This window comes from Cyprinodon tularosa, unplaced genomic scaffold (assembly GCF_016077235.1).
Source record: "Cyprinodon tularosa strain WSP-4 unplaced genomic scaffold, ASM1607723v1 ctg81, whole genome shotgun sequence".
Classification (NCBI taxonomy): domain Eukaryota; kingdom Metazoa; phylum Chordata; class Actinopteri; order Cyprinodontiformes; family Cyprinodontidae; genus Cyprinodon; species Cyprinodon tularosa.
The window spans coordinates 293,939-301,070 of record NW_024039574.1 but is presented as its reverse complement, the minus strand read 5'-3'; the positions used below and the strand labels follow the sequence as shown (position 1 = coordinate 301,070).

Below are 7,132 nucleotides of genomic sequence, written 5' to 3'. Positions count from 1 at the left end.
TCATAACACCTGAGCAGTGCCACAGACTGATCGACTCCATGCCACGCCGCATTGCTGCAGTAATACAGGCCAAAGGAGGCCCAACTAAATACTGAGTGCTGTACATGCTCATACTTTTCATGTTCATACTTTTCAGTTGGCCAACATTTCTATAAATCCTTTGTTTTTATTGGTCTTTAGTAATATTCTAATTTTCTGATATGATGAATTTGAGATTTTCATTTGTTGTCATTTGTAATCATCAAAATTAAACAAAATAAACATCTGAAATATATGAGTTTGTATGTAATGTATGAATATAATATACAAGTTTCACTTTTTAAATGGAATTACTGAAATCAATCTATTTTTTCATGATATTCTAATTTTATGACCAGCACCTGTAATCGGTGACGCGGTCTCTGATACTGCATAAACAAAGTAACATTCAAACAAAATCTTCCAAGGCAATATTCTGAGGAAAAAAGACATCTTGAATGCAAAGGGAAGGGCTTTTATTGGTCTTTGAGTTTTGGTGACCCAGCAACACTATGCAAATACAGTTGTAAGAAATACAATGAATTTATTTAGGTTATTCAGAAGGTATTATTTTTTAAACAAACTTCATTCAGTCTTAAAGACTTTTGGCAGTGTAATGTTTTAGTGGAGATCTTAATCATGCTAAAAAAAAATACTAAAGTACAATGAAAATCTTAATTAAGTAAAAAGAAATACATTTAAGAATTTTAAAAATGCTTTTTATATCTTCTTGTATTTTTATATTCACAAATATTGTTTTAAACACTCATCACACATTTTACTATTAGATTATAAAAGAAAAATAACACTTGTAAACAAAACCCCTTCCAATCCCATTTAAATACCCCCAATCCAAAAATCAAATCCATACATCTTAAGTCAATTTGATTCAAAAGTGGTTATAATTTCACAACAATTATGTACATCACTTAAAATTTAGTGGAGAAAAGGCATTTTAGTGAGACTTTGTCTTGATTGGTTTGATGAGGAAACATCCTTTAAAGCAAAACAACACAATGTAAAATTTTAACAATATGATAAAATATTGCCAGGGAACTTAAGTGTTACCTTTAGGAAGATTTAGCATATATTTGGATCACCACCAGATTTAGGAAATGAGTTTGTGGATGTACAGGACATTTTTGCATCGTGGACAGAAGTGATGCACATCCTTGCAAGATTCCTCACAGAAAGGGATTAAAAAGCAGGGCCAGCACCTAGTGTGAAAGATATGATAAAAATAGACAAAAGAGGACAAGAACAATAATATCATATCCCTTATTAAAGCTGATAAGAAGCTGGTGTTGATGCATCAAAATATTGTTTTGTTTTTGCCACTCTTTAAGAAATATTGTGATGCTAAATATTTTTGTATATGAAATGAAGCAGAGTTACAGAAGGATGGAGAAAGAGCTGATAACCAGCTTGAAACAGCTGGTTAGTTTTTCCCTATACGACATGGAAAGCTATCCCTGCCAGGCTATCAACCTGGAAAATGTTTTCATACCACAGAAAATCCTTATCTTTCTAAAAATGGAGAGTAAAAAGAGGGGTTATCAGTTTATCATGTTGGCTGTGTTTTTATGGTGTCGAACAGCATAAGCTACTAGTCACCGTATGCTGACCACATGCTATCTATTTAGATGCTAACTTTTTTTATGTGGTTTATAAAGTTATGACACAATTTATTTCAAAAGGGGTTTAAAGACTAATGTGATGTTAATGTTTAAGTATTTTTGATCCAATCATTACATTTGAACTGGCAGAAGAGTGGCAGAAGAGTGGCTCAAAATAAGTCTCCTCAAGTCTTTTTTTTTTTAATAATTTTTTCTAAGTTTTATTTTTTTAGTGTATGACGTCAAAAGCACGCCGGACTGGAGTTGTGACAGGCAGCCCCGGCCACAGGCGGCTACGCTCTACCCCTTCTATTCGTTCGGCTAGCTAATCTGAATCGTTCAATTTCATTTCGAAAGAGAGATCATCTGTAGCACTAGACATCTTCCAGGCATGTTAGTAAAACTAGCAGCAGTTCAGCGGACAGGATGAATGAACGGTAGCCGGCTCGCGCGAGGATGACGTCATACACACTCCGCTTTGTTTTAAAGAAATATAGATATAAAAATATTAAGAACAGTTTAGTTTGTGCCTTCAAGTCATTGCCCATAGGAAGATGTAACTTTGATATAACAAAACCTAATAGCTTCCTAACAGCTCCAAATGACACAAAACTAATATGGGTGAGTAGAACATAATGTAATAATGTAAAATCAAGGGGCCAATGTAAAAAAAACGATGTTTCCCTTTAAGGCGTCCGTACATGGGTCGGGTGCGCTAACCACTGCCCCACCAAAGCACGACCCAAGTCTCTTTGGGCTGGATTTATCCAGATCCAATTTTGCGTGCAGTAATTTGCGCTCGCAAACTGGAATTTTGCGCGAGGGCCTGAACAATGGTTTGCAGGTGATTTAACAAGAGTGATTGCGTAACTGGTGGCAGGTGCAAAACTGTTGGAGACGCCTTATTTGAATGATGGTTTTGCGCGTTTTGTGGTTTGCGGCAAAGTAGTTTGTAGTTTGTACAAACTACTGCATTAAGAAATTTAAATCTTACAGTGACCCCCAACAAATATATATATATATATATATATATATATATATATATATATATATATATATATATATATATATATATATATATATATATATATATATATACATATATATATATATATATATAAAGAAAAAGCTTTGGCAACCTTCATTCCCTAAGGTGGTATGTGGCTGAATTTGTACTTCACTGCAGTAAAAAAAAAAACAACAAAAAAAGGTGTTTTGTATTGGCCTGTAGAAAAATACACATACCAAATGGCTCACGAGAAGTGACTGTGGATGAGATTACGCATCCCCGCAGCATTGGCATGTTGCTCCACAGGCGCAGGGGGAGAACCCCGACCCCGTCGGACAGCACTTCTGAAAAACGAGATTGGGAGATCCCAGCTCTCGCTGCAACCGTACGCTGGAATGACCCAGATGCAAAAAAGTGCAACGTTGCAAGGAGTTTTGTGATATCTGGTATTGCGTGGGTCCTCCTTGTGGCTGGCTCCAAATCCATTCGGAGTTCCTCCAACAGCTCCAAAATGGCAATGCTAGATAAACGATATGTTTTGATGATCGTTTCCTCGTTCATTCCAAAAATATTCACACGGAGTGAAAAAATGCGTTCTCTGCGTCTCCTTGCTTCATTTCGATGTCTCCTTCTTGCGACAATAACCGCTGCCATGTGTGCGCAATTACGCATACAGACCATTTGCACCTTCTGTTGAAACGTGTTAAATATAGAGTCAGATACCGTTAGCAAAATTGCGTTCAGGTTTGATAAATCACTTTGCGAGTGCTAAATTAATATATTTACATGTTCTCCTCCCACAAGACGCACTTTTGCGTGTAAACGCCCCATATTACATATTCATAGCAGAAAAAGTACTAAATGGATAAGAGGCGCTATTTAGCACATTTTAAAGACCAAATCCTTTTAGCACGCTGTTGATAGATCAGTTTGTACATTTTTTAGCGTGCGCAGTGAAATAGCTCACGTTTTTATACACGCAAACCTTTGATAGATCCGGCCCAGAGTCAGATACCGTTAGCAAAATTGCTTTCAGGTTTGATAAATCACTTTGCGAGTGCTAAATTAATATATTTACATATTCTCCTCCCACAAGACGCACTTTTGCGTGTAAACGCCCCATATTGCATATTCATTGCAGAAAAAGTACTAAATGGATAAGAGGCGCTATTTAGCACGTTGTAAAGACCAAATCCTTTTAGCACGCTGTTGATAGATCAGTTTGTAAATTTTTTAGCGTGCGCAGTGAAATAGCTCACGTTTTTATACACGCAAACCTTTGATAGATCCAGCCCTTTATGTCTGCTACCCATTGGCTCCTTCGTGTAAACAAATCTTAAGACAGCCATCACCTATGGTGGACCCTGGTGTTTCTTAAACTTTTTCCACAGGAATAATCACTTAGAATTAAGAATCAAGTACCTAAATGGTTATTGATTTCTGAATACCAATAACAGTTTTTAAAATATGATTTTATCAATATGATGATTTATCTACCTGTTTGTAAATTCGTTTTACATCAAACATTTAAGAATCTCCCCTAATTTAAAAACTAATTTGACTTCATTCAAAATTCTTCAAGATAGACCTAGATCATAAAAGCTATACTAAACTGTGACATCATCGCATCATTTTGCAATCTTATTTTTCTCTCCTCTCTAAACGTTTGCACTAGTAAGAAAAGAATTTCCCACAAGGAATTAATAAAGTAATTCTGATTCTGACTTTTCTGTTAATGCATTTTTATTTGTGCTTTTCCTCTATCTGTACATAGTAGCAATTTAGTTCAATCGAGTTTAACAGGTTAAGTTAGGAGTTTTTAACTAAAATAGTTTTTATCTGAAGTAGAATTATTCATTTCATATATCTTGTATGGAAGTTGTGAATTATTCCACTGCACAGTTAACTGCTTGTGGGAGAAGTTGACTCCAAATCACACTTTCATCTTGTTATCATATCCATGATTATTAAAATCTCATCCATTTGCCTTTTCACTCTCCATCCTCCTCCAACCTATCTCGGCCTCTCTAATAGGAATCAGATGGACAAAAATCAAATTCCATATCTACTCTCCCTCCACTTTACCTCTGTAGAACAAATATATCCTACTTAAATTGTTACCAAGTTCATGTGAAGTTTTACTCTTAAATTTCAACATTTTATAAGAACTTGCAGGCAGAGAATTGAGTTTTTTCTCACCCTATGATGAAAAGTATTCCAGCGACTGTCCAGGTGAAGCAGCCTATTTTGTGTTCAGTCAAGGTCATGACGTAGGCCTGGCAACGCGGACATAGCATTTGTGGAGAAGCTGCACTGGTTCTCATTTGAGCCGCTGGGTTTGAGTTTCCTGTCGGTCACTCTTTGTTAATGACACACCACCAATGCTGGAGCTCTACTATCTTTTTTAAAATTCTAAATTATCTTCAGTAAGTAAATTGAAAAAGTAACTCACCTGTCCGAATCTGGGCTTGTATCCTTATGCCATTTCCCATTCCTTTTTGGACAAGACATACAGAAAGCATTTAACTTTTGAATTAAGGAAATTAAGCATAAATTGGCTCAAATATTTTATCACATATTATATAAAGGGAAAAAAACTTGAGGAAAAGGCCCTACATGATAAGGTAGGGATGTTGTTAAGGACATGGCTGATGAGAAGGTTGGTTATGCTTATCAGCAACAGGCTAAGGATACGGCTGAGCCAGCTCAAGCTGGAGTGCAGGCTCACCATTATGTTCAGGCGTATTGTTATCCTCATTCTGGTCAAAAACACAATCAGGCATTGAGAAGTCTGGGATGTCATGATTAGATGAAAAATCTGGAGAAAATCCTTCGCCAAATTCCATTTTATCTGTGAAAGAAATAAAAACAAAACACTTTTGTGGTCAGAGAATTTAGTTACTCTTATTTATGATGTAGGATTAGGCAATTAGGAGTTTTCACCTGAGAACCCAAAAAGACCCCCCACAGGCATTAGGTAGAGGGGTTAGAGGAGTTAAATTACCTGCCAATAAAAGACTGAGAAACGGCCCTTTTACCGTTGACCAAGTTACAGGAGGTTCAGCAAGGATGGGAAGGGTTAAAAATGTCTGAGTGAGGGGTGGTTATAGACAAGACATACCTTTTCCCATAACAAAACCAGATATTTTATCAAGGTATTCATAACATTTTAATGTTTCTGTATTTTTTTTAACTCTGCCTTTAAAGCAAGGGAAAAACTTTGTCTAAGGCAGAATGGGGCAGACCATCATGCTGTGAATGTTAATGTCATGTTCTACTTTACTTTGCAAAGTAAATAAAGTGATTGATCTAAGGATCTGATATCACAAAAAATAAAGTTTAATGAAACAAATTAAACAAATGAACACATTTTGTTTGAAAATAATTGGACATTTCTTCAAAAAATAAATAAGCAAGGAACTGTGTCATTATTTTAATGTTAAAGTTTAATTTGTTAATAATAATTCTTTCAGGTTTAGATTTAACTTTCCATGGGCAAAGAAATGTATATTTGGGTAGAGCAAAATAACTTGTATGAAAAATAAATTAGGCTGATTAATTGATTGATTAATTGATTGATTGATTGATTGAAAGAATTGTGTGACAATAGCACTAAGCTTGCCAAGGGCTTGATAACAAGAGGCCTTAAGTGCGGCATGAAAGAATGCTTTTGTAGCCATACACGTCTTCTTACAGAAAAAAATATTTATTTGGCCTGATCTTTAAAGATTTTCCGAGTAGCAAAAAAAATAAAATTATGTATCAAGTTTTTGGTCATGTTAGGGCTGACATTCAGATATTGCTTGCACAATAGATAAGATGTACAAGTCTCAAATGATAAGATATAGAAACTGCCTTTTTGTTAATTGCATGTATAATTGCATTGCATTTATTTCTGCTTGCCTGTTCAGATGTCTTTTTCGCCACTAATACACATTGAGTGTCACTAATACACACATGTTCACATGCACACAAAATCTGTTTAAATCATCTGGCTGAAATGCCTCAATTACATCTATGTTTGTAACTATTTCTCTTTTATAAAAAGAATGATAGCAGTAATTTGCATTCAGTTTGCACCTGACTCTCAAACATGCTTAAAATAGATTAATAAACTAGGAATAGTATTTCATTCACATATAATCCTTCGGAATCTGTTCTTCTCCAGTTTTGAACATCAGAATACAGATTATGGTACTCAGCCTACAGTTTCAGACAATAATGACAACACTTAGCTGCACCAATATCAGGTCAGAACTGCTCCATGCAATATGAACATTAGGAAAAACCGATGGTAAAGGTGGTGTCACCAGGATGATCCTGAAGGCTTTGACAGACAGTCAGCTGAAGTATTTACCACCATTTCTAATCTCTTACTGTCAGAATCTATTCTTCCTACCTACCTTAAGTTTGCTAATATTCTTCTAGTACCAAAAAGGGTCCAGTGAACGACCTCAATGACACCCAGCTGCTCAGTCCTCCATCAGTA

At 35.5% G+C, this 7,132-nt stretch overlaps 1 long non-coding RNA gene across 1 annotated transcript; it reads right to left on the bottom strand.

Annotated features, from left to right (window-relative positions):
• Positions 1-1,091: 1,091 nt before the first annotated feature.
• Positions 1,092-7,132, bottom strand: LOC119774373. Its single transcript, XR_005279529.1, has 5 exons — positions 7,047-7,132; positions 5,372-5,494; positions 5,096-5,137; positions 4,843-4,990; positions 1,092-1,235 (listed from the first exon to the last, which is right to left on the bottom strand). It is a non-coding gene; the product is annotated as an uncharacterized LOC119774373 (long non-coding RNA).